Raw genomic sequence first — 25,931 nt, 5'->3', positions numbered from 1 at the left:
GCCGATTTTCTCTCACAATTCGCGCGGCACGACGAACAGGCGATTGTCCCAGATATAATTCATGCGATCGTAAAACAATCTGGCCCATAGAAGCTCGAGAAACGAGTTACGGACCGGTCGATCATCCATCTTGCGATTACAAGAAAAAAAGGGTGTCGTTACTTGTTCGTTTTGCATCGACTCAGAAACGATAGGGAGTCGGTTGTGTATTTTTTAACTCCCATAGTTCGCATTCCATCGCGATCCCCGGTCGGCCTTAAGGATCAAAGACTCCGCCACGAAGGGGAGGGTAAGATCGCGTCGTGGGCAACGACAGTCCTTGAACCTGGCCCAACGATCGCTTAATGATAGTCATCGCGGGGATCGGCTGGCCGTCATGGGCCTCCGTTCGCAGCAGTGTTCGAGCTCCTCTCCCGTGACCAGGCCAATGGAATCATCGGTCCGCTCGTACTTCCTCCCGCCTCCTACAGCGTACGCGATTTCCGGCGATGGGACAATCCGCCGAAGAATCGTTCACATCGCGCGGCTCGCTCGATTTCACTCGATGATTCTTCAAAGAAAACTTTTCGCCGCCGACAAGACGTCTACGGCCTGCGACGCATCGAAGCCGTCTCGATCGACGCGATCATCGATCACGAGGATCCATCGAGGCGGAGTCACCGAAATCTACGTCTAAAATTCTTCATCCCTCATGCGTTTCACTTTGGAGCGACGTTGGATCCGCAGGATCGTCTGATTCGACGCGTAAAAAATCACATAGATCGCCCGTCCAGTTCGAAGCGTTCCGAAGCGGGAAGAGCCTCCAGACCAGCAGCGATAGCTAGAGAAATTTAGGTCGATCGCGCGGGTCACGATCGAGGCTCGAGGGTGGACGGGCCGAAGTGGACACGGGCGACCGGCGTGATCGCTACTGGCGTGGTATTGCGAGCACTGGATGCTGATCCGCGAGGGATTCAACGTGGAGCCGGTCGGCTCTTCGGTTCCCCTCGCCCTCTCGATTCCCTCCACGACGTGAACGAACGAGAGGAGAAACCAGCTATCTCTCTCCTTTTCTATCCGCCTCCTTCCCCTTTGGTTCCCTCTGCGTCCAACACGCGCATGTGCGGCTATCGATTCTGCCTGTTCCCGCAGGAACACAGGACCACGGTGGATGCCTTTTCCTGCGCAATGCCGCGAGGAAATCGTCCTGCGAACACCACGCCAGAGATAGGATAAGGAGGACACGGGTTGCAGAATGGGTTGCCCCGCGATGGCCAAATTTCGTCCGGCTCGATTCGATTCGGGCTTGATCCTTAACTACTTCTTTAGTTCTCCTCCTTCGAATCTTTTGCCTTTCCCTCTCATTTAACTTCCGTAAGTTGATTAACCGAGTACATCAGAACAATGTTATTTCGATTAAAAGTCGTTGGAGCTAATGATAAACTTTTTTAATCGCTGCTTACGTAACATAAGGAAATCTCAACGATATTTCTGTGACAATTGCGTTGAACGTAACGTTATTCCGCGTTGTAAAAAAAAATCATTTGTTCTCCGGTCTGCGGCAAGAACTTGCGCGATATATTGGTAGGATGAAAGTAAATATAATCACGGAGATTGTTAGCGCGTTTTCAGTCTGCTACAGCGCCTGCTGATTAAACGAGCTTAATTAAAAGGATTTAACGAACGGCGTCCCGGCTTTGGGCGAATTTAATTAAAGACGGAACCGCATCGATGCACCGATGCGTCGTTCTACCTTGTATAATCTCTCATGCGATTCTCGCAGTGGCCGCAACGGAATCTTGTCCCTAAATGTGTCGACGCACAAAACGGCCATTAAATGTACAGTGCATACTGTCGTAATAAGATTACCCCATTCCAACGAACATACAGCGAAGTAAAATTACATATCGCCTACCAATTAAAATCCCAACAGAACTATTTTCAAAAGTGCATTTACTGGTTCCTCGAAAGTACGAAACAACAGCCTCTATACACTTTCAACCGGAACAATATACAACTGTCTAATGTATTTCGTTCTACCTGGAACGCACCAAACCCATTCTACCGTATTTCACCCCCTCGAATACCGCGCAACACGCGCATAAAGAAAAGGGACACGATAGCATCCACCGCAAGGAACCTACCATCGGTTTCTCTCTTTTGAATTTTCCTTGCACCTCTCCCATACTTTCCTCCGCGAACGAAACGAGTCGACTTGTTCGCGCGACCCCAGCTGCACCCGATGCGACCCTCGAAACCAGCAAGCCGACGTAACAACTCACGGGGGTCGAATTACCCCCCGCGGGCTGGTGAACGGGGATCGTGGAGGCCCGACAGGACTCGTTGGACCAGCAGATGCGTTCGTTCAGGTGCCGCATTCGAGCTCGCTCGTGCGTTCACGCACCTACACGAACCTGCGTAACCGAGGGGGTGGATGCGGGCGAACCTCCGTCGACGATTGCCCGTGTCCAGTTCACCGTTTCGCGTTGACAACCCCGCGCCCTCCCTGACTCGAAAAATGTCTCAACGCGAGGACACGTGTACCGAGATGCTTTCGTGGCACTTTTTTTAATTACGATGCTCGCCAGTCTGTCTCTCTTGCGTGCGCTTCCTGAACAGATTTATCGTTTTTATTCAGTCGACTGGATTCAATTTGAATGCAAACATTGATTTTAATCGATTTAAATGTTATCCTAAAAGTATCGTTTTCGGTTTAATTTAAAACGGAGTTTATATTATCCTTCGAGTCTTGCGCTCATTTATTAACTCTTTTCCGATAGCATGGACAGTTCGGTAAAATATTTGAATTAAACTCTGCTGAAAAATGCATACATTATGAAACGCGAGCCGATAAACTGAAACGAATATTTGCATAAATAATATTTGATCAATGGAGTGATAATAATGAACCCCTGGCAGTGTTTCGTACGAATTCGCGATGATGGTTCAACAGTCTGAAAATGTCGAATATCCTGAACAAAAATAATATTCTTCATTATTCATTAAAACTGTACGGAACGCTGATGCATGAAATCGCAAATGTACTTAATCGTCGCAACGTATTTTGCATTTGAATAAACTGTTGTCTCCCGCGCAGTGCAAAATTGCAGCGAACGAAATGAAGCGAAATGAGGCGGATAAGGCTGAAATGCGGCGTGCAGGGTAAAACGTCTTTTCGAAATTGACAATTGACCAAGAAAAATAGAGAAACCCGGTGAACCGTTTATTCAAGCGAATGCGTTCGATCGAAAGCGTTTTATAGGTCTACAAATCTCCGTGGAAACGTCGTACCGTGTTCGTTTTGTTAAAAAAGGAAGCACAAAGGTAAATCCTCTACGCTAGTGTCTCTGCAATCGCTGTGCGCGCTTTATACCCGGGTTACGTAACGAAATAAAAGAAGAACAAGCTTGGGGAAATTGTATCGTACATTTCGCGAATACGAAAGCGAAGGTTATTCGTGCCCACTTTATAATTGATTAATGGAAGCGTCACTTTGCAAGAATTATTTCCGACATGGTTTGCGTCGGCAAATATTCCAAGAAATTACAGAAAACTCGAATCTTTACATTGAGTCATGCAATCTCGATACTATTCATGCCATGCAAAATGATCACAGATTTATCTCAATTATTCTACCTATTTATACAGACACTACCTATATATGTATGTTGGTGTCGACAAATATATTTTCACTTTGGAAAGAATGATCGTGAACGACAGTGAATTAAATTTTATTTCTCTAAAAATCCTTTCGAAAAATACTGAAGTTACCTCCGATTAAATATTTTTTCGAGCAAATACCGCACGCTCGAACCCTTGGCTCGAAGAACGTATGCAAAGGAACGAACGACGAACAAACACGCTTATTCCATCGGCAATGCGTTCCGTAGCCTTGACCCGAAGCCGCGTTTACACGAAATCTAAAGCCACGGCAAATGGATCGATCGGCCGGGAACGGTCAAACACAACTCGAGAGGCACGCACTTTGCTCGAACCTGGCCCTAACGAGCGTCTCTTTGGCTTCCATTATCGTCCCGACGCAGAAACGCGATCTAAAGGTGCCTATTACTATGTGTACACTGCCCTCGCGCTCTATAATCTCACCACCGGTTGCGGTTCAACCCCAATTAGAGTTTCGGTAATGGAGACACTCGGTCGTGGCAAACGGAAATCTACAGGCAAACATCGATCTCTCATGCATTGGGGGGGACGAACCAGGAATTCGTCAGAACGAATTCCCTTCGATCGTATTTTATTCATGGCTGTGAATATTTTACGAGCTTTTTTTTAGATCAAATGCGAAAGAGCTATGTGAAATTGAATTTCCGGCGAATTTCCGAAATTTTTTAATCAAGCTAAGCGTAAAAGGTACGAGATATTCACGTGTCTATACATTCTATATATTTAATACCTTTTAAATACGGATAAATCTGAGTTCGCGGTTCGATCCGCGGAAATTCGGACGCCGGCTGGTCGTTCGATCGGTTCGTTTATTTCGAATCGTCTGCGTATGCGAGCGAGGCCTGCGCTCCTCTGCAAAAGGTCCAACAGAAATCCCGAAAGCGCACGGAGGAGCGAAACACGGAGGGAAATATAATTATAGACTCGTTGCCGAGGCAAGCAGAAATCGCGCGAGGAACCGCGCTCTTTGTTTTCTAAAGAGGCACATTAGTTTAATTCTGACTCGGAAACAAGTATACGAGGACACATTTGATGCTCCCGGGTGTCTCGTCGCGCCGTTGCTTCTTAACGTCCTGCCTGCGGCGCTGCATCTCGCGAAAGAGCTTATAGTCCTGACTCTGTTACGTTTCCTTTGAAGCAACGAACGGTACGCGAGGAGAGAAGAAATTATATTAAAAATAGCTTTGCACCTGATTGAGGATATTACTTTAATCTCAACACTTTTAATGAATTTTTCTCATTGAAAAAACAAGTGACACACGAACTGTGCATGCGCGCGCTGAAAGCACTATTTTCGATTTCATCGATCGGTTCGACAAATACAATAAATCACGAGGCAAGAACTCGCTTCATCGGGTACCAACTTTTCCGCTACGAACATCGACACGTCGACGTTCAATTTTTCATTCTTCCGGTTTATCGAACATCGTCCATCAGTCAGGGAGAAATCGCGGGCTTATCGATGAGAAGTTGGTGCCGAAATGTCGGTCCTCGAAACGCAAGAACCAAACGTCGCGTAGCGCGTTACCTGTCAATTCTCGAGGACGAAAAAAGCGTATTCGACACCCGCCAGGGATAAACATCCGTCGCTGGCTGCACGCCCCCAGGAGCATGAAAACGCACCCCCTCGAGCCACAATGCACGCTGCACTAGAGACTTGCGTGTGTCCGCGCGATGTCATCGCTTCTTTCCGTCATCGATGACGAGATATCGACTCATCTCTCTCGCGTCCCTTTGCTTTCGTAGAATGGAAGCTGCGCTCGGAAATTAATTGGACGCGAACCAGGAAAATCTGCGTTCACGCGGCGAACAATTCTTTTAATAACTTTTTGCATCTTCATCAATAACAATAATGGTATTCGTCAAACTATATCTTAAAGTGGAATAAGTGTAAAAGAGGAATAGAGCTTGTAGAGTTTGGCACAATTGTCAACGTTTCTGTTTTCGGAAAACGATGCAAAATATATTTTGCATCAACAAAACGTCACGTCCCAATTATTCGAGATAAAAGCTTCTCTCCCAATTTTGGATCCGTCGATATCATCTTCGCAGCTCGTTTTCTTCCACCAGCAATTTTGCAAGCAGATGTTACCGAACGACCAACTGCGCGACGTCTATCCCTAGATTCTAATCGCGATAGAGAGCGTCGCACACGAAAACGTTCGCCCCGGAAACAGCGTTCCTTTAAAGTTCGCCGCTTATCAGCGCGTATCGTGCGATTCTTCGAGGGAACGATCAACATCCTGCCAGGCAAAATGGTAAATTAGACCCGACGTCTAGTCTCTAAAACCGCCGCCCTAATGCCAGCCGGTTCGTCTGCGAACCGAATCCCCGTTCTGACGGGGGCGCCCGCAGAAATTCCTACCAAGCACAAGTGAAAACGAAACGCTACCGCGATACAGGGCCAATTGAACGTCGGCTAACGAAGAAGAGTGGTGTTCGTTAATTGCGAAGCTGAAAGCGGGCTATCGGCAGCTGGAGTACAGCCAGTCTTTCCGATTTTCCGCGTCTGCAACGAAAAATAAAATACTCCCTCTCGTTTTTCAACGCTCCCCAAAGAGACTCCCGAAGAGTGTTCCAATGGCACCACCTGCCGTTTCGCGGTTACGAGAGGCAGTTAACTGTTCGAAGAGGAAGTCGAAAAAGCCAGGCTTCAAATAGACGCCGGGCATCAAAGCAGCCCGTTTGTCTCACGATTGTTCACAGCGAATCGTCCCGTCAACCGACTGACGAATTGGATCGAGCTTTCGATCTAGTCACTAAAACTGCCACCCTAACGTTCGCCCCCGGAATCGACCTCCCCGATTCACGAGGGTGCTATGATTAATTGTCACCGCCCTTCGACGGTGACGTATCAACGCGCGTGTAAAGCCTGGGCCGTACGCGAGTGGCTTAAAAGCTTCCTAAATGGAGGAACGATGTCGCGTGTTCGCAGAGTCACGCGCGTGCAAACGCTTGTCATGGAGATTGATAAAAAAAACGGAAAAAATAGAAAGGAGAAAGAAACGTTCGCCGCTGTGCATACAGAATTCGCTCGGACGGGTGCGTTGGTTATTTATTCCTGAGTGGATAAATTATCGCACGGGGTTGGTTATCGGGCGGCCTTCTATGAAAACAACGGGGCGTTTGTTACGGATTTTACGGTGGCGGGGCCCGTTCGATAAAGCGCGAGCTGCTCTTCGAGGCGGCGTACGTGTTCTATCGCTCGTTCGCCGATGTCCATTCACGCGGCGTCCACTTTGATAAATCGATGTTTGAGCAGCGGCAAGATTGAAAACGTCTGGCCTGCCGATTTGCGTGGTACGCGAATCCATGAATTTTATTCACGGTTTATCAGGGGGAAGCTTGTATAATCGTATGCATCGCGGGAGCGTGGAGCGCTTCAAAGTACTCGCACAACTTTCAGACGCGAGAACCGATTCTAAATGTACTATTTCGAATATAAAATCTTGTCGAGTCACTGGCTAATCGATCTTCACGAAAGAGCAGAGAATCGGCCAGGGTTTCACTGGATTCGCAAAATCGTTTCCAACGAACCAATTAATTCGCGAGAGGCACGCCACGCGTGTACATAATCGATTACGTGCTCCCTCGCGTTTCTCGTTTCGCGTTTGCCAGAAGTACTTCAAAGGGAATCGCCAAAAGGCAATCCAGCCTGTGCTGTTTCTTCCTTTTTTTGTTCCCGATTTCAACTTCTTGTTCAACCAACGATTCTTTTCGCCGCCTTGGCAATGCCGCTCGCCCCGTCCATTAGCATTATTAAGGGTTGTTCCTATCGCGGTGGCGAGTCTCCGCGTTAAAAGTATTAACCCCGGACTGGTGCACAGAAGTTTTCGATTTATTTACCCTCGACCATACGCTAGATATTTGCAAAACATTTCACCGGGTCACTTATTGAAATTAAATCCGATACCGCGAATCGAAATCGCGGGATAAGATGTCTGGACTTATCGTAGGTCTACAGCTATCGATACAGGGCACAACAGATAGCGTGGATTCGTGAGCGAGCATTCGCAGTGAGAATTGAAAGTTATCGGAGCGCCGCGACGATGCGACGAAACTTTGTCCCCCTCGCGATGCCATTTTACGCCCGCCTTCACCTTAGTTTCCTTCCCCTGCTACGCGTCTTATCACCGCGATAACGTTTTATGATATCTCTCGAGTGTCCCGACGTTATCGAGCTCCGCCCTGAAACGAGGAAGAAGCAATACGGAAACACGGAGGCTGAGATCGATCGCGCGAAATAAGTCACTCTTTTCTGTGTCGAGATCCCATCGAACGAACTTTCCGAGCGCGATGGAATTGAGAAGTTTCGCGAGCGAACGGGAAGATTCGTCGTTAAGAGTCAATACTTTCGGGATTAGAGAAGTTTCGTGGGCGATCGATATCATTCTTCCTCGCTTCTGTTCAAACTCAAAATTAGGAAAGAAGAAAACTGGTCGATCGTGAGATACGAAGATTTGTATTGCTATGTTTAAATTGGAGACTCAGTACCTCGCATTTAAAAGTCGAAGAGTGTAATTACAAATTGATACCATTGATCGCTTTATGGGACGCGACAACCGGACGGAGTACTTTCACGAGGCAGCATCCAACGGAGCGCGAGAAGCGCATTTCTTCGCTCCGCGCCGGCGTAAAATACATCATATCGGTGGACACGATGTTACGCAACAACCGGTCGCTTGTATAACAACAATGAGCACGCGTGCACGCGCTTTTCTCGCGGTTAAAAATAGCTGTTCTAAAAACCGTGGGCCTCGACCCAACATGGAAACCAGCTCGATAAGGCGATCTATTGTCCGGAGAATTTCTCCTGCCACGATTCGGTTAGCCTTCCGTTAAATCAGAATCTCGTTACGTCGTCACGGAAGAAAGTGTAACTAATTGCAGCCTTTTTCATTCACTTTTACGCGAAACCTTTGAATTGTTACGCGAAAATCGTGACTTCACAGGAAAGAAATTTCAGCGTAGCAAATCGCCAAGAGCTGTACTTTTTATAACTCAAATCAAAAAATAGAGAAATTGATTTCGAACCTCAGGTGGTTTTAATTTTTTAAGAAAAGTCAGCTGTGCCGCAAACTTGGCGAGATCTAAAAACAGAACACGATCGTTGAGGATATCGACATGTCATTGAATGTTTGTCGCCTCGCGGATCGAACCTGTCAATTCGCCAACCGCGGGGAACGATGGAAAAATCGACAGGTCACCGATCCAGGACAAAACGCGCGAGGATAAAAATATCTCTACACTTCCGTGGCTGTGCGTCCAAAAAAAAAAAAAAAAATGTGTGAGAGAAACGCAGAGGGTGGGAAGGACGTCGGTGAACATCGCACTTTTTCACGGTCGATGACAAATTTGAACATGGCGGCGAGCAAACAGGATGCTGCTTATCTCCCCCGGCTCGATAAACGCGAACGCTATACGCGAGTTATTGGTTGCTCTTCTTCTTATTTTTCGAAACGAACAAGCGTGCGATACGGAGGTGACCGTGGTGGTGGTGGTGCTTCGCGACGACTTCCTGTCGTTGCTGGGTAAATTGACCGATGACGATAATTGCGGGGTTTGGTGTTTGAAGATGGCTGCCAGCGTGAACGCCGGTGTTGACCGTGCTATAGTAGCGATAGGAAGTTTACTTGGGTAATTGCATGTCCGAGGTTTGTACTGAATTTATAAAGGATATTCTAACGTTCAACGAGACAATTAATAACTAGTCATCGACGAATTATATATTTCATTTAAAAATCTTTACTTCCATCTCGCGATGAAAGAGCATTTTCTTTTAGTATCCCGAGTAAACTTATAAGCGCTTGAAGTAGTCTCTCGCAAACTTGAATGTTATTAATTACCGATTAGTCCTTACGCGCGATAAATTTCCCAAAAAATCGACGTTACGAAGCGTAAAATAGTAATTTCGTCTGAAAATCAATCGCCAACGCAAAACTCGTATCGAATGTTCGACGAGTACCATCCATCGTCCATCAATCGCGACCCTCCTGGCTAAATTCGGCCAAGCAAAGCAGCACGCGCTAACGGGAATCGTTTTTCCGCACCAACGAGGGAGGAACTTAGACCAGCCAGAGACACAACAAAGACTCCATTACCACGGTAATTAGGCTCGTTAATTATTTGATAAAGTTCGCAAAACCTGTTAACGTTTCCACGGGACGCAATTACGGCCGCTCGTTAGTATCGTCGCACGGTGAAACGAGAGATTCCCGGTCCAGCGCGAACGTGAATCAGTTTTCGGACGTTGAAAGCCTCTATACCTTCATTAATTAGCGCGCGGATTGTTCGTATCGCGTCCCTGGCACGGACCAGCGGCGAGAAGCTATAGAGACGACCGGCAGCAATTTCCATCGGCCAGAGCGGAGACGAAGACGGAAATAGAGCAAGGGACACGTTTCCTCCCTCTCCGTCTCCTTCTTTTCCTCTCTTCCATTTTTCTCGTTCATCATCTCGTTCCAGTTGGCACGGTATCAACGTCACCGAAAACTGACGAGAAAATCAACCCGCCGGCTTCTTTCCCGATACGTCGTCGTCGTTGGATGGCAGGGCGACGAGACGCGAGTGCGGAACGACGACGGAAACAACTCCCGGAGAACGTACCTAGCCCGACCGCGGCCAGGACGTTTCGGTTTTCCGGGTTACCGTGCAAAACTCGTCCGTCGACGTCCGATAGACTTTTAATCGACCACGCCCCGGTCTCATTGTGCGACCCAGTAATTGGAAACCGCGCTGTTTGTCCGCGTTATTGCCAACAACGGGACGGAGCCTCGATCTCGCGTCGGATCGATCGACATCCCGTCGATGCGCCTTCCGCGTGTACCCGATTGCGAGCTCATTGTTCCGTGGGACGAAGAACCAGATCGAAGACTCTCGATTTGATCCGATGTTTCTGTTTGGTTTGTTCGAATGTCGCTGTTAGCGAAACGACGAATTTTGTGGGAATATCAAATTATTCGTGATCGATCGATATTGATGCAGGAGCGATAATTAGGAACTTTGACAGGAATAGCTTAAGCGGTTTCTGGGTAGAAGAAGAAAGTTCGAGATATCGTTGAAACGTCATCAACTACTGTCGGGACGAGATGATCATCAAGCAATTACGACGTGTTTCGAGGGTACTTGGCGAGATTTTCAATTACCAACGTCGAGAGGTCCGCAATTAATCTCTCGTTACGAGGTCATAATTCTATGTAATTAAGCGGAGTTTCGCGCTATCGACGCGAACATTATTAACGCAAGACTTGACTCTTTTATCACTGAGAGCAATCGCGGTTGCTCACAGTGAAATAACTCCGCGAACGAGCGACTGCCGTTTTACCGGCAGCCGATTTTCCAACGCTGAAAGAGAATTAACCGATCCTGACTCTGTTCACGAGAGAAAGAGTAGGAGATTCTCGATGGAAATGGCACTTTTCCCTAGCGAAATTGTTTCACTTTTACCGAGCACGATTCGGCGAACGCCGCGATGAGATAACGGCGGTTCGAGCCTCAAAGTGGCGTGTTAGAGGCGAAATGAAAAGGCTAATTGCGAAACGAGCGCGCGAGTGCGTGCGCGCTGGAAATGGTTCGCCGCAATTCCTCGCGGACCAGCCGCGGCAATTGGACGATATTGGTTCGCCACCGAGGAAAATTGGATCGTTTCAAGGAAGTGGACACTTCACCAGCGGCGCATAGACGGTCCAATTCGCTGGTAATTGACCGACGAGAGGCAAATCGTCTTCCCCGATTCGTGTGCGCCGCCGCGACTTCCGGGTCGGACGGGACGATTCTTGGCAGACGAATGGAAATCTCGGGATTCGTCTGCGCGTGGCAACTGCGAACGTTGGCTTTAGCCAGCAAATAGAATCTCTCGGAATTATCTAGGGAACTCTAAGATTTTGCGGTTCCCACCGGGAAAAGGTTCGAAAGTTCTTCTCTTCTCCCGATGCGAGATTCAAGTGTAATGGCTCGAAGAGAAATTACCAGTAGCCCCTCGCATACTTTCTATACGTATCGTGTGGAGTTAGGAATTCCGAGTATAGGCAAGAATGATAAATATACATCTCTGCAGATTTGACGAAGTGAAAAAGAAAATTGCGTTCACGTTTCGAATACGAACCACCTGCTAACTTGGGACGCGGTTACGAACGATCGCAGTTTATTCAAGTAACGTCCAAACGTTCCTCCCGAATTTGCATCGCGCGCGCGGTAGCTGCACGAATCGCTCGGGGATTGACTTAAAAAATCACGGGACTGGCCGAAGAGAGGCACGAGCCGAAAGTTAAACAAAGGACAGTGGACACAGGCACGAACGATTCAACAAATTCTAATCCCGTTGAAAGCACGATAAAGCTTTCCGTCCTCTCCGCTGAGCGAGCGAATTCGTCGACAGAGCAACCCTCTCGGTCCAAGCTGCATCCGCTACGAACGCATTCAACCGCATTTCCATTCGTTTCGACTGTCGCTGGCCGAAGAAGTTTCTACGCACGTTCCTTCACCGGTTGCGACCTTTGGAACACCGTTCGCAACTATCCGGTTCGTCTATTTTTCAATTCCATTCGATAAGTAATTCAATAAATATGATTCCGTGAAACGAGTGCCGCTGTGTCGAATTTTGGAAATTTCGAGAAAGAAACGTACACGCGATAAAGGAACCGAAACTTCTCTTTTTCTCGACGATCGTTTCTTCCAATAAAATAAAATCGATACAATGGACAGGAAATTCGTCGCAACGTGTCCAACGAAAATACTTTGACGAAATGTGCAATGGGAGGAGACAAAGTAAGTTTGCCGGACGATTCCTTTTCGCCGCAACTGCAGCTGCAACGTACTTCCGCTCGTTAAGCACGTCCCGTGGCATTTCCATGCATCCCAATCGTACACCGTGGCCCGCCAGTTTAAATATAGACGGGCTCTTTCGCCTCGAGGATCCCGAGTTTCGCCGATTAGAACTTCCCCTAACGGTTACGACAGCGAAAAATTACAGATTAAGAGCGTCGCGACGGCTGAACGGGCGGCATTCTTCCACGGACACGCGGAACGATAGAGAATCGCGCTAAATGGAGACATCAAAGGAAAACTAAGAACAGAGGAAAGAGTGGAAAATGAACAATTCGGATGAGGCATATTTAATTTAAATTCATCACTCGTCGTAACCAAAATAAAAAATTGTATCACGATCCTGTTTTCGTCGAACAAAACAAGCGTGCCCGTTCGCAGATATAAATGAAACAGAAGTTTTTAAAATACGTTCGAAACCCAAGTTTTTTTTTAATCCAATTCGACCTATTTCCCTTCCCTCCTGAAGACAACAGCCAACGTTTCGACATAAATTCACCGTGCAAGTCAAACAGAATTCAAATTCGAACGTGGTTTCCACGAAGGTGAACAACTTCCATCCGTTTCTTTTCCATTCAAGAATACACTCGACTCGACCGAAATAGAGGATAAAAATACAGCATTTTCAAGGGTGAAGCTTTAGATTTAGGAGCAGATAAAATTGATTCACGACGTCGAATCAAGATTTAGAGGGAGGGAGCGTCCAAAAACGCTACGAGCCATCCGTGGCCCGTACAAATCGATCGCGTCTCGATCGCGAGGGGATCACCGGGAACGAAACGGAATCCACGCTCGGTATGCGATGCCTTTCCCTTTTCCGCGGTACAAAACGAGGAAGCGAAAATATTGACAAGCCTATCCAAAACCGGAATCCACGTGTCTATCACGTGGCCGTTTCCCACGCATAAGTACGCGTCGGACCGTGAACAGATAAATCAGGGGTAGAAAAACACCGACCGGTCTTGACTTCGAAGACCAGCCGTGCTTTCGCGAAATGTTTTCAGTCAGCGTTTTAACAACGTTCATCTATTCTAAATTCTCGATCGGGCGTTCTAAAAAAAAAAATCAAACATCCTTCTTCGCACAAACCATTCGTCGTTCCGCAGTTTCATTTGCCCGTTCTATCTTTACCGATCGATCTAAACAGTCTTAATCCAATTTCCTCTCGAGTATAAAAAGAGGGAAGAGAGAAAAACAAAGGAAACCAGAAATATTCATCGAACAACTCCGATTCGGGTCTCCAAACGGGGCGATTCCTCCGCTTTCTCCGGGCGAGCGAGGTCGACGTATCGATCGCCCACGCGCCGCGAAACATTATTTCGATGCCCGATTATTAATAGATCGAACGATTCGCTGGAGAACCGGCCGAGGTTCAAGTATCATCCTCTATTTCCGTCGGGTGCACGGCTCGCTACGCCCACCAACCGGGCCCTGACCGTCAAAGAAAACGCGTCGCGTCGCTGGACTCGACAGCTTTCTTGCGCGGGGGAAAAAGACGAGCAGAGAGGTTCGAAAGGAAAACCGCGACGTTCCCAATAATAGTTGGCCGCGGTTAACGACCACTATTTATAGGGAGCAGTCGGTGCCCCCGGACCTGGCTGCATTTCTGCCGAGACGACGGCCGTCTCGTCGCAGCGGCACCTTCCCAGCGCAAGGTATTCTCGGTCGGGAATGATTCAAGTACAGCGGAATTCGCCATTCAGGGGCCTTCTGTTGGCACTGCTTGCCAAGATCCACGCTCGACTTTATAGGTTTCACGCGTCGCTGGAAGAAGTCGCGAGACGACCAGGCAATCGGTGACAAAAATTATGAAACGAATTATTGAAACTCGACTCGCTTTGAATAAATTCTGATGTCGAGTGTACATTGGAACAGCGACCACTGATATCCGCGGATAGTAACAAAGGCTATTAAAATTCGAATCGAGCGTGGGACATGGCGTCGGGGACGGAAATCGCAGCCGAGGACACCGTGGCGCGAAACGGAGAGCCCTTTCGAAATTCGTTTGCTTCTTCTCGACCCATAGACGAACGATCAAACGAATTGTCGAACCCTTGACGATTTCCATCCTCGAGACGTCCGATCGAAGCTCTCCAGAGAGTTTCTAGGAACTATTTCCAGTGGACGCGTAAAAAAGACTGCCGTCAGGAAGGAAAGGAGCGCGTAGGATCGCGGGTAACCTTTTAAGTCTGGGCGTCCCTCGGAATCCTATTTGCGGCGATCCAGAGACCAGGAAATCCCGCTTCCTCCGACTAAAAAGACGCGAAAAGTGTGACGAAGTCGTAAAAAAGTGTTTCGGATCGAGCAATTTCGAGCAGTGGTTGACCGTGGGGGTCTGGCGGAATAAAACAACGGGAGATCCGAGCGAGCGTCGAGAGAGCAAAGTGGCAGAAAAGCCGATACACTCGGACAAAGAGAGTCGAACAAAAGGTGACCGTGGGACAGGCGGTATTGGTCGAAGGATCGCAAACTTCGCAAGGATCGCGGGAAGGATTTGTCTGGCGAAAACAAACTCCGCGGACAAAGAGTATTCAAGAAAGCGGAGATGGAGACGTTCCTCCCTCTGTAAACAGATTGGTATCGTTCGAAGCCTATAATTCTCTCTTATTTGTTTCGATCGAAGTCTTGAGAAACGTGCAAGGAAACGGGACATTTGTGTCATAATTAAGCAAATTTAAACGTAACGCGGGAATTATGTATATTAATTTCGGACATATAAGAAGGGTGTAATTTGTAGCAGACGTGAATTTGTGAAACCTGAGCGCGTCGGAACAGCTTGGGAGGAGCGTAAATAGGACACTTGAGTAAAACAGTTTTTATTACGTTCTCAAGGGTAAAACCCTTGCTGTATTTCACGGTGCCCAGAAGGACTGCGGCATAAACGAGCCGCCCATGGTGTCGAATCTCTGGTAACCCAAAAAAATGGATCTCGCCTTCGAAATGACGTTTCCATTCGTAAATAAGCGGACTTGTTCCTGCTACCAGCCGTGAACGGAGAGGAGGAACGGGTAACACAGACGAAGATGGAAAACCCTGAAAGATGAAGAACCTACCATCGTGTTAGCACAAACTTCCTCGTGTTTTCCATGAATTTTTACACGTGTTCTTTCCCTGTAAACACTCGCTAAAATAAGTAGCGACCTTCGTCGAGCCTATTTCTCGTTAATATCAAGCCTACCATTTAACCATACAATTTACTTCGAATATTTCTAAAAAAACATCCATTATCGAAACGTGGCCAAGTACAATAAACGATTTCGAAATCGAAAACCGAAATTACCTATTCCAAAGTGGATCACCCTCCACAGCGGAGCGATTAAATTAAATGTCCGAGTTTAACCCAACACGCGAATCATTCTACTAACCAACGACTAGCCATAATGTAATAATATGAACACTGCAACATTTTCAACGGCTGAATGACCACAAAGTACTTTTACACGCGCCCGTTGCGACAACTGCGAGCGTTCCGCGCGAACAGGAATAAAGACGTAAAATTAACCGAAACACGTGTTCGATCGTTCATTTCTACCCGAAGCAAAGCTGAGGGCAGCCATCGGAGCAAGGTATCCACGCGCGTTCCTACACCGTAAAACGATAACGACGCTCGATATCGACCGGCGTTTTATACCCGTTTAAGACGATCGTATGCGCGAGCATCGATCGATAAGCATCGGTTATTGCACGGCCGTTCGTTATCGCGTGACGCCTCGATCGCGCGGCAAATACGAGGAGGCAAAGTGGGAAACGAGTTTCGCAAACGCGACGTCGAGCGTCGGACGGGGTGCCCGTTTTTCCTCGGCTGATCGAAGAGAAAGCGAGCCAGTGATCGAGAGACAAAAGGTGGTGAAATAATTACGCGAGCCAGGGGAAGAAAAAGGACGCGCTCGTAATCGAAACGATCCGATTGGAACGCGCGCGCGATTATTGCCGCGGCACCGGCCTGGCAACTTTCTCTGCGGATCGGGACCGAAATTCTCATTCCGATCGTGTTGCGCGCGCGCGTCAAGCGCGACAATGAGCGCGCCAGCCGGAGGAAACCGACGACTGGCCGTCTCGCCGGGCGGAAGTGCCTCGAGACGAGTCGCGTCGCGGGCCTTTTGTTTACAAAAAGTATAAGTGCCACGCCATTATCGTATCTCGCGGCATTCCTTATCGCCAGATTATTAAACCGGCCCTCCTCGAGATCTACGCTCCTAATTTATCCAGCTTCTTTTCGCGTCTCTCTTCGCGTGCTCGCATTTACCATAAGCTTCGAAAATTTACTTACGTAGCGTACGCTGCAATTAATGATCAACTTCATGTGAAACCAGTCGATCAACTTTTATGGTGTTGATCAATTTCGGCTCCGAGTGGCTCAATTATCGTCTTACCGATGGGCTCGCTCTGTCGTGAGTTATTAATTGTTTCATCGTTCGAGCAACTTTTTTTCGCCTTTCTGCGTCTGCATTTTAAATTTCGACGAAACTTTCTACAAGCGATACCGAATCGTAGGCGAACTTTTATAGGATGAATGCAGGTGTTACTCGTACGTGCATATGCGTATATTGTTGCGCGAAACGAACGGGGATTGCAAAGTACTAGCTCGTAAAATATTTAATCTAGTTCCAACATAGCGCAACTTATGGGTTAAAGCTGGCCATTAACGCGCTCTAACTAACGTCACCAGAAAGCTCGTAAAGAACAATAAAATCAACGGTAAACAGGATTCGGCGGTATATTCCCTGGTAAATTCGTAACGCGATTATTAAATAATCGCAGGAATCGGAGGGGTTGTAATTTACTAGCCGCGCAGCCCCCGTTGGAAAGCGGTGATAATATTATTGAGGCTCGCGTTCATTTTGGTGGCCAGTGGCGGGTGGTAGATTCTTACAGGCCCCATAAAACCCGATATATCCTACCGCGGGTCGTTTCTCATTCCACGTGGAGACAAGCGGACCGCTCCTTTTTCTCGTCTCTCGTTTTCGAGGACTCTCTCGCGGTAGTAGACGTGGCTGGAAGCTTATTTAAACGCCCACCGTCGCCCGATATTTTTATATACCCAGGCGTGGCACCCGTCCTCTTCTTCACCCTCTTTCCGCCGGTCTGTCTCCGTTACTCAGTAACCATCTGTGGCGTACACCTTCCTCGGGAAAGGAGAAGAAAGGGACAGAAAGGGAAGGGAACGACCGAGGTAGCCATTTGTTACAACTTATTGTACCTGATACGCGTTCCTCTGTTTGCGTTGGCCTACGCCCACGCAACCACCGCGTGCTTCCCTCTCTTTTCACTTTCAACCTTCCATACCCGTCTTTCTCCTTCGCCCTTTCCTCGATTCTTCTTCTTCTTCTCCGTCTTCTTCCCTCTTGGCAGCGCGTTGTTTCAATACGGGCGACCACTCCGGCCGTGTCAATATTTTTCGTGCCCGCGGGGGATGATATTTCGGTTTTCGACGCGATGGGCGTACAATAGCGCTTTAATTGCGTGCTTTTACTATACCGAAGGGGGGCGTTTGGAAATAAAATAACGCGCGAGGGTTAGTTTATTACGGTAAGGTTACGTGCGCGCCTTGTATGCAGATTCGATTGTCGGAGTAATAATAGCCGGGGCCTGATTGGAATTTGTTTCGGCCCCTCAATGGAATTATCGTGCGCGTAAGGTTAACCACTTGCCCGTAATCTTCGACCGTTATGAAAGCAGGCTTGATAACAATGACGAAACGTTGTTGCTGTTAAAATCGTGTCAGTGGCGATAAAGATTAACACGGAGTTGGGATTTTTAAAGTAGTTTCAGCGTTTAATCGGTTCCCTTGGCCGCGAGTTCAGACTGTGCTTTTTTTCTCAATTACGTTTTCCCGTTCGGTGCGTATACACAAACGCGTGCACGTTTTCCCGTGCAACCAAATAAATTCCCCGACGTTATTTAAAACTACGTGCTCGCGGCGGATTAAAGGCGCCTTAGACTAAATAGAACCAGGCACTTAACATTCTTCTCCTTGAACCTGTGTCTCGTTATTGGACCACCTAGCGAGAAAACTCGTGAAACTTGTTGCTCGCGCGATATATCCTTCGTGGCGAACCATCGTTCCTTAACGAACGAAATGAGTCTATTAAAACCGAAAAAGACCAGAATAAATTTCGATGGCCATACATCATCCGACTCTACGTAACTATAATAAACTAGACGTTGCATTACAGAAACCGTGTCACTGTACCAACACCCTAACCCACCAAAATCGTCGCTCGAAGAAAGCAATCGATTACCGCGGCGAGATATTCAATTAGCCAGTTATCTCTTGACTCCGTTCGACGATAATTCCGAGGGCTGATCAGGGCCAGGCGAAACGACGGGGTCGCACGAATCTACCCCTCGTATCAGCCCTGCGAGCGCATTTAAATTCGCGATTAATCTCGATGCAGCTACGCGACGGCGATAAGGCTTATTATCTGGCCCTGGGCAGCGGTTCGAATTTATTTTAGGCGTCGAGTGCACGCAGGGGAACAACCGGCCGTAGGTTGGGAGAGGGGCGCGAAAAAGGGTTGCGTGCACCAGCAATTTATGCGGAGGCACGCGCCACGCTGGCGCGCATACAATTTACCAACTTTCCGGAAACGGCTGTTAACCTTGCGGACGGGGCCTGTGTATCGTTGGGCTTGTCTCGCGATCGACACGGTGCAACCCCACCGATTCGTTCCGCCATCGCGCTTCCGGAGAAGGCTCAGCTGCGGAAAGAAGATCGCCGTGACTCGATAAACTGGCAACCCTTTGCGGTTTTTGCCCACCTCGAAGCGAAGCAGACGGTAATTTTTTGATTGGAAGCCATTTTCGGCTGCTTCTACCGTCGAATCCTTTTCTTACCTCGAACTACCGAACCGTCCAATTCTATTCCCACGTTTCAAGCTCTCCAGAAATCGCCACTGATATTCCACGGTTGCGATTCATCGCAATGATTACAGTTCGTGCAACGCCAATAACATACATCAGCTGTAACATCTGGGCGGCACATTCGGGTACCTTGTGTCACTATCTCGAACAGGTCAATAATCGCTACCTCGCTTGAAAGCCTCTATTTTTAGATACAAGAATCTATTTCTGTACAACGGCTCTCCTCTTCCGTGAAAGTCTCAACCAGGAAAGAATTCAAGTCTCGAGCGAGACTAGATAACACGTGAAACGGAATATCGTAATCGTCACGGTATGTATCCATCAACAATTTTGTCTCAATTGCTATCTTAATGTTACAATGACAAATTACCATGCACTCGTATCGTAAGGAATCTAATATAAAACGAAAAAAGAGTTCCGAGACTAGCATCATTTGTCGAATAAAAACGAACGTAATCAGACACCATCTCGCTTCGGGGCCTCCCTTTGACTCGCCACGGAACGAAATGATTTCTGCCGCGCCCCGGGGGTTGTCGCTTTTGTTACGAGCCCCTAAACCCGTTTAATCCGAATACAAAGTATTAGATTTTACGAGGCAATCCGCTGGACAATGGCGGCACGGACCTAACGCAACCGAACGCAACATCGTGCCGCATTATACAAGCGGCGGCACGAAGGAATCTTAAAATAAAACCACCGAGAGTCACGATACCTGACGATCCACCCATGTCTCGCCTCTCTCGCGGTACCTTTCTCCTTTTCTTTCCCCGTAATAATTACCCTCGACCGTTGCTTGATTTTCGATCTGTCCCCCTCGCCTTCGACGAAAATCCTCGACGGCGAACAAAATTCTCGAAACGATTACGAAACTTTTTCCCTGGTCCGTCGTTAGCCCGACTTCTACCCTCGATAAAATATCGCCCGATAAAATCGCGTGGAGGGTGCGAGCGATTAAGCGGAGTTACCCGACGAAGAGAAGTCGAGAGCGAAACGAACTCCGTCGTCAGAGGCGGACCGAAACGTGTTTCGTGTAACGAGCCGGAATTCCAAAGTTCCCTCGCGCACCCTCTCCATGCTACCTGGCTCCCGTAGCGTTAAGCTACCCTTGGTTAATCTCGAAATATCGTAGCAGAAAAATGAATCGACGATGTTAGAAGTGAAAAATATCGTACATACAACCTTCGACATCGGGAAACGTTGAACCTCGATGCACCAATTTAGCCAATCAATCGGTGGCATTGTCAAACCGAACGGGACCGTCTATTTTCGTCCCGGCACGCTTACTTACGTATTCCATCGGTGGCTTTGGAGGTTCCAAAAATAACTGGAAACCCTTTCACTGTTCGCTCCTAAAAGGAAAAGCGTATCGAGCGTGGACCGTGTCGTAAAACGGGACGAAGGTCGACAGACCGGAAGCCCGGCACCCCGGCGTTCGACGTCAACCAGGAGATATTCCGTGGCGCACAGTTAGGAGCATTGTCGAATTCGAAAGTCCGTTGCCAGCTGCGCCGCGTCCCGGTTCGCCGTCACCGCCGCCTAGAGAAGCTACCGATGCGGGATTAAATGCGAGACACGAAGGCAATTTGCCGCGGCAGCTGCTCGACATCTGCGGATTGCATTCTCCTCGCAACCTTCGCGATCTAAGCACGAATAGTTCTAATGCGGACGACCCCGAATCGAGTTCCTCCTCTGTCTACCTCGGGCAACGATCGCGCGGGGTTACATCGCTCGGTTTACCTGTAAATAGAAACAGGAGGGACGCGGCGATTTCGAGGTATACCGTGGACTCGATTGATCATCCACTGACAGTAACTTTCGATCGAAAAGTGCATCTGCCTGAAGTTCGAAAAGAGTTCGAGAGACGTAAGGATTCGTGTATAAAATAGATCCGAGTCGTTTGTCGAGTTTGCGGAATGCATTCCACCGACTAAAAGTGCTTGAGAAAAGCTGTAGCGTTCGAAAAAATCGAGTAGAAATGTGGCGCTAGAATTTTCGTGGATTGCGAGTAGTTGACATAGATTTGATCTATTTCTGGAAAATGTCTAAAGCGAGTTTCACTCGTAAGATATTAAGAAAACGATCAGAGTTGGACAGATTGGAATTTTTGTTAGCGATTTTTATAATGGACGGAGTATACTGGAATTGTTGTACGGTTGCTTCGAACGAACCCAATTATACATGCCAATATTAGATATCGAGAAACGTGGCTCCAACCTAGATTGTTTGTTCATATCGGAATGCGATTACGAATTCCCATTGGAATGTTCTAATGGCACGTGAAGAGGAAGTTCAAACGCGTGTGGAAACTCGGAGATTAAGCCAAGAATGTTCTCAAGAATATAAAACGTTCTAGAACGCTTCCAGCATTTCTTGAGAGAAAAACATATTTCGATCTTTAAATAAATCGCAATGAAATTTCTCCACTCGCGGATATAACTAAATAAAGTTGAAATTAATAAAAGGAACGAGAGCCATTCCAATTATATCTCCAAAGTGGCAGAGAGGTATAAAGAAAGGAACGGGAGAGGAGCAGGAAGAAATTGAACAAGTCAGAGCTTGTGACAAGCCATCCGAAAACCTCGACTTCATCTCAAAGCGGGAGTAATCACTCCATAAAGGGAGTACGGTTCACCCTCGAAAGGCGAAAGAAATGGGGCGCCGTGTATGTCAATGAAACTGTCTCGGCGTCGAAAATAAAAGCGACTGCTCACGATTTCGGACGGCAACGATAAAAATAAGTGCACTCGAAGGGTCTCCGAATTCCCACCAGCGCCAACAGATTAAGTACCAAAGTTGCGTGAACTCGCTGGTTCGACTTACTTCGAAGCGAGCCGTAAATCAATTCACGGTTCGATTATACGTTGTGTATCGACTATTCGAGAGTTTGACGCTCCATTGAAACTCAACTTTTTATACACTCGGAACGATACGAAGCTTTCGATAATGAACATTCTGGTCTAATCGACGTCGAACGAGATCGCAACTACTTACTCATCGCTGTTGAATAACGCGATACGACGAACGTGTCCCACTCGCGGTCGTTTTCGCGCGAGCGGAATTGAAAGCGAAAGCGACTGAATCACACCCATTCCGACCGGCACTCGTGTCTATCTAACCACCAAGATCTCCTCGAGAAAAACGACCTCTGAAACTATTTCAGATTCCTACCTTCGGACATTCCAGTCGAAAAGCGACTTTGCTCTTAACCACCTTGACCACAGTGGTTTACGCGCAACCCTCGAATAAAAAAAAAGAGTTAAGACCGTGAGAAGCTATAACGAAACAATTTAAAGGCGCTTAAAAGCCACGCTCCAGCCAGATTCGTGACTGGATGGAGGTGAAAAAAGGTGAGGATATTCCATAGCTTAATCGTAGCGTAAAGTTCTTCGAACAGTCGTCTCGACGCTAGATCAAGATAATCCTGATGGTAATGAGCTCCTCTGGTCGAAACTTCGTTTTCGAGTCCCGTTACCAGACCCTCGTAGCGTCCAGATGGGAGTATCGGTAGTGATACCTTCTTCAAAGATCGAGGCTTGGCCGACATCAAAGGGGCAGCGGAATCCTCGGTTTTCCAACGAGCACCTAGAACGTTCCTTCTGACCAACGCGTCTCGGACCATCAAAGATTGCTGGTTCCGTCGAAAAGTTTTACGTCGAAAAGTTTTGCGTCAAAAAGTTTCACGCTCATGGAGGAAGAAAATAACGACGAAGAAACTGAAAGCAGCTGAGGTTACGCGCGGTCACGGTCAAGCAATCGTGGCGAGCGTGCTTGGTCACGTAAAGCTCCTCGTCGAGGGACTTGTCGAGCTTTCGCGTGCCAACTTGCGTTTACTGTGACCGCGCGTTCACTTCTTACGATATATCGTGTTTCGATACGCATCGCGGATTTTTCTTCTTTAATTGATACATTTCGTAATGCCTCTTCGTACTTAAAATTATTTTTCCATTTTAGAACAGTCCTTCGGATCTTTGGACACAATTTTTGTACGAATCCGTTATTTCTACTTTAGATAATTGTTTGATTGCAAAATGCTTTTCGCTCGTTTATCGATAACGTTTTTATTCCGTTCGTTTATTTACTAAATAAACGTAGAATCGTCGGAAATCGGGAAAAAATACTTTAGCACGAGCAACGAACGACAGTCGTCATCGACATGAGTCACGAAACGATAAAGGCGTTATGCGCAATAGTTTACTCATCGCGTTAATTATCAACAACCGGCGAAAATTAATGAAAACGGTTTAAATGAAAAGTCCACGAACGCAACACCAATATCGCGGCACATAATTCAACTAGACAATTCACTTTATAGCTCTGATATTCCCTAGCCACCGGATACCCAGCACCAGTACAACCCATAAAACATATTAAACCAAAATTTACGACTTTCCAGCCATTCTCGCATCCCCCGCCGTGCCAAAAGATATCTGTATCTCATTGTTAGAGGTAAAGAATCGTGTCCCTGGCTTTCTACGTTTTCGGGAGTTCGAAACGTATAATGGTTCCGTATCTCGACTCGAAACCATTACCACCAGGCTTTTAAGAAATACAACGTTCGAAAAACAACAAACTTCTTACCGAGTACCTTCGTCTTCTCTTGGTATTCGTTTGTCAGTTTGTATTAAAAAATATATCGATCGCGATACGTAGGCCAACTGTTCAAGAACGAGCGTTCCGATAGTTTTGAAAGGGCGTGTACCAGCCCGTTCTGAAACGTCGAGCATCGAAAAGGTCAATCTCCTCTGTCGAAAGATTTCTATCCACCGGCTGAAAAAGCAATCGACAGCCGATCGTTCCGATCGCGAAACGGTAACAGGTTCCCCGGTTTCGCAATCGCGGGTTTAATCAGGAGCACGCCAGGGAATCGCTCGGCTGAAAATCACAGCGGCACCGCTGGCAGGGAACAATGAGAAACGATCGCGGGTCGCGGGGCCGCGCGCGCTCGTCGAACGTTCACGTTTCTCGTTCCGCTCGATTAATCCGGGGGACCCGGAGTGTCGTGCTGGCATTTCCGTGTGAAAAGCCACCCTTTCGCGAGCCCGGGAGAGCCGAACCAACCGTGCCACGGGTAGAAACCGACGATGGGCCTTGACGCGACGAGTCTGTAATCCTGGCATTGTCTCTTCATCGCATCTTCGCCTCCTCGTTCCGTACCGCGGAACCCGTGCCACGATGCCCTGAGAAATCCGTCCCTTTGTTGGGATCCGGGCAAGATTCGACTCGGTTCTCGATCCTCTCGAGGGAGTCGACGAGAAATCGAGGAATCGACACCGTTCCGAGTCGTTCCCCTCTGCGCGGAGGAGCTGTATGAACTGTTTAAACCTGCCCGTTTCAACGCGGCTGAAGCTGCGTCGAGTGGGACGCGGAATTGTGACGATGGTACTCCACGGGGTGGTTTTGCATACTACGCAAGGTGTTGAGCGATTGTTGGTGGAAAATGTCGAAAGTAATTCTACGTGGATTGAGATGACACGAAGAAACTGAGAGCATGGAGTCTCGAATTGAAGGAGAACCCATCGAATACCTGTGCCATTATGCGCAATAAGGTGTTCAGAGGGGGGTCGCGGCGAACGATAGGGAGTAAGTAAACGCGTCCATCACTCAACGAGAGGGTTGCCGCGCTTCGTCGAGGAGAGTGGAGTCGCACAAAAGAGCAGAGAGGACTGCGGTGAAGATAAGCGCTACCAGTCTGTCCGCGAGCCTATTAGAGACACATGTGGTGTCGCTGAACAACCAGCCCGACCCCTTTCGCATCGTTCTTCAAGGTACGAAGACGACGGAGCTTGGGTGGACGGTTCGAGGAACCTCTCGGCAAGATGGGAACACGTTCTTCGACGTACCAGGCAAAATGAAAATATTCAAACTGACGGTCAACTTGCATCAAATTATGAATTTCTGGAAATTTACTTTGCCACGGAATAAGTATAAATTTAACCTAAAACCTTTGCGTCCACGGCAAAACGGTCTAAACTTGTCTGGCAGTAAGCGGGTTAAACAGAGAGCAACGCGTGTCTTAAAAGTGAACGTCCATTACTACGATTCGCGCCTCGACTCGATTACCAAGCAGACGATTCCGCGTGAAGGGTTCATCCAACTCCTCTCCGATTTCTTCAGACATCGCGTACACGCGCGTTAAGACAAAACCGTGCGTCTTACATCCGTTCGTAAAACCGTTATATCCAGGGAAGAATGAGCGTAGAAACGGGCATCGTAACGTGTCCGCGACGTTTTACCGCGGCTATGTCTCGCGTTACGTTCCCTTTGCACGCTGGACGACAATAAGAAAGCCGATACCCTCGCGGTCGGGGTTATCTGCCGGAGGATGTTCCGCGATTGTTCAGCCCTCCGCGGCGAGCCTCGTTAGATGCGGATTCTAACGCGGCGTCGGTCGGAATTTACTGAAGATCGCGAGCCAACTCGGTTTACGAGCGTACGACGTTATCACTGGGGCAAGTCCGCGCGGGGAAGTATCGCGCGCGCCAGCCATGGAATCCAGGAGGGTACCTCCGCGAACCTCCCGTGATGGGCCCGCGGTAATTGAATCCGTAACGAGTCTAGCCATTGGCTTCTGTGGAACGACGACG

General features: G+C 47.9%; 1 protein-coding gene across 3 annotated transcripts in view; it reads right to left on the bottom strand.

Annotated features, from left to right (window-relative positions):
• LOC143425437 (uncharacterized) overlaps positions 1 to 25,931 on the bottom strand; it is a 137,909-nt gene that overhangs the window by 28,752 nt on the left and 83,226 nt on the right. The gene's annotated exons all lie outside the window — the stretch shown is intronic.

The sequence above is a fragment of the Xylocopa sonorina genome, chromosome 7, assembly GCF_050948175.1.
Source record: "Xylocopa sonorina isolate GNS202 chromosome 7, iyXylSono1_principal, whole genome shotgun sequence".
Classification (NCBI taxonomy): Eukaryota; Metazoa; Arthropoda; class Insecta; order Hymenoptera; family Apidae; genus Xylocopa; species Xylocopa sonorina.
The sequence above is the reverse complement of the archived record's forward strand: the minus strand, read 5'-3'. Positions and strand labels throughout refer to the sequence as shown.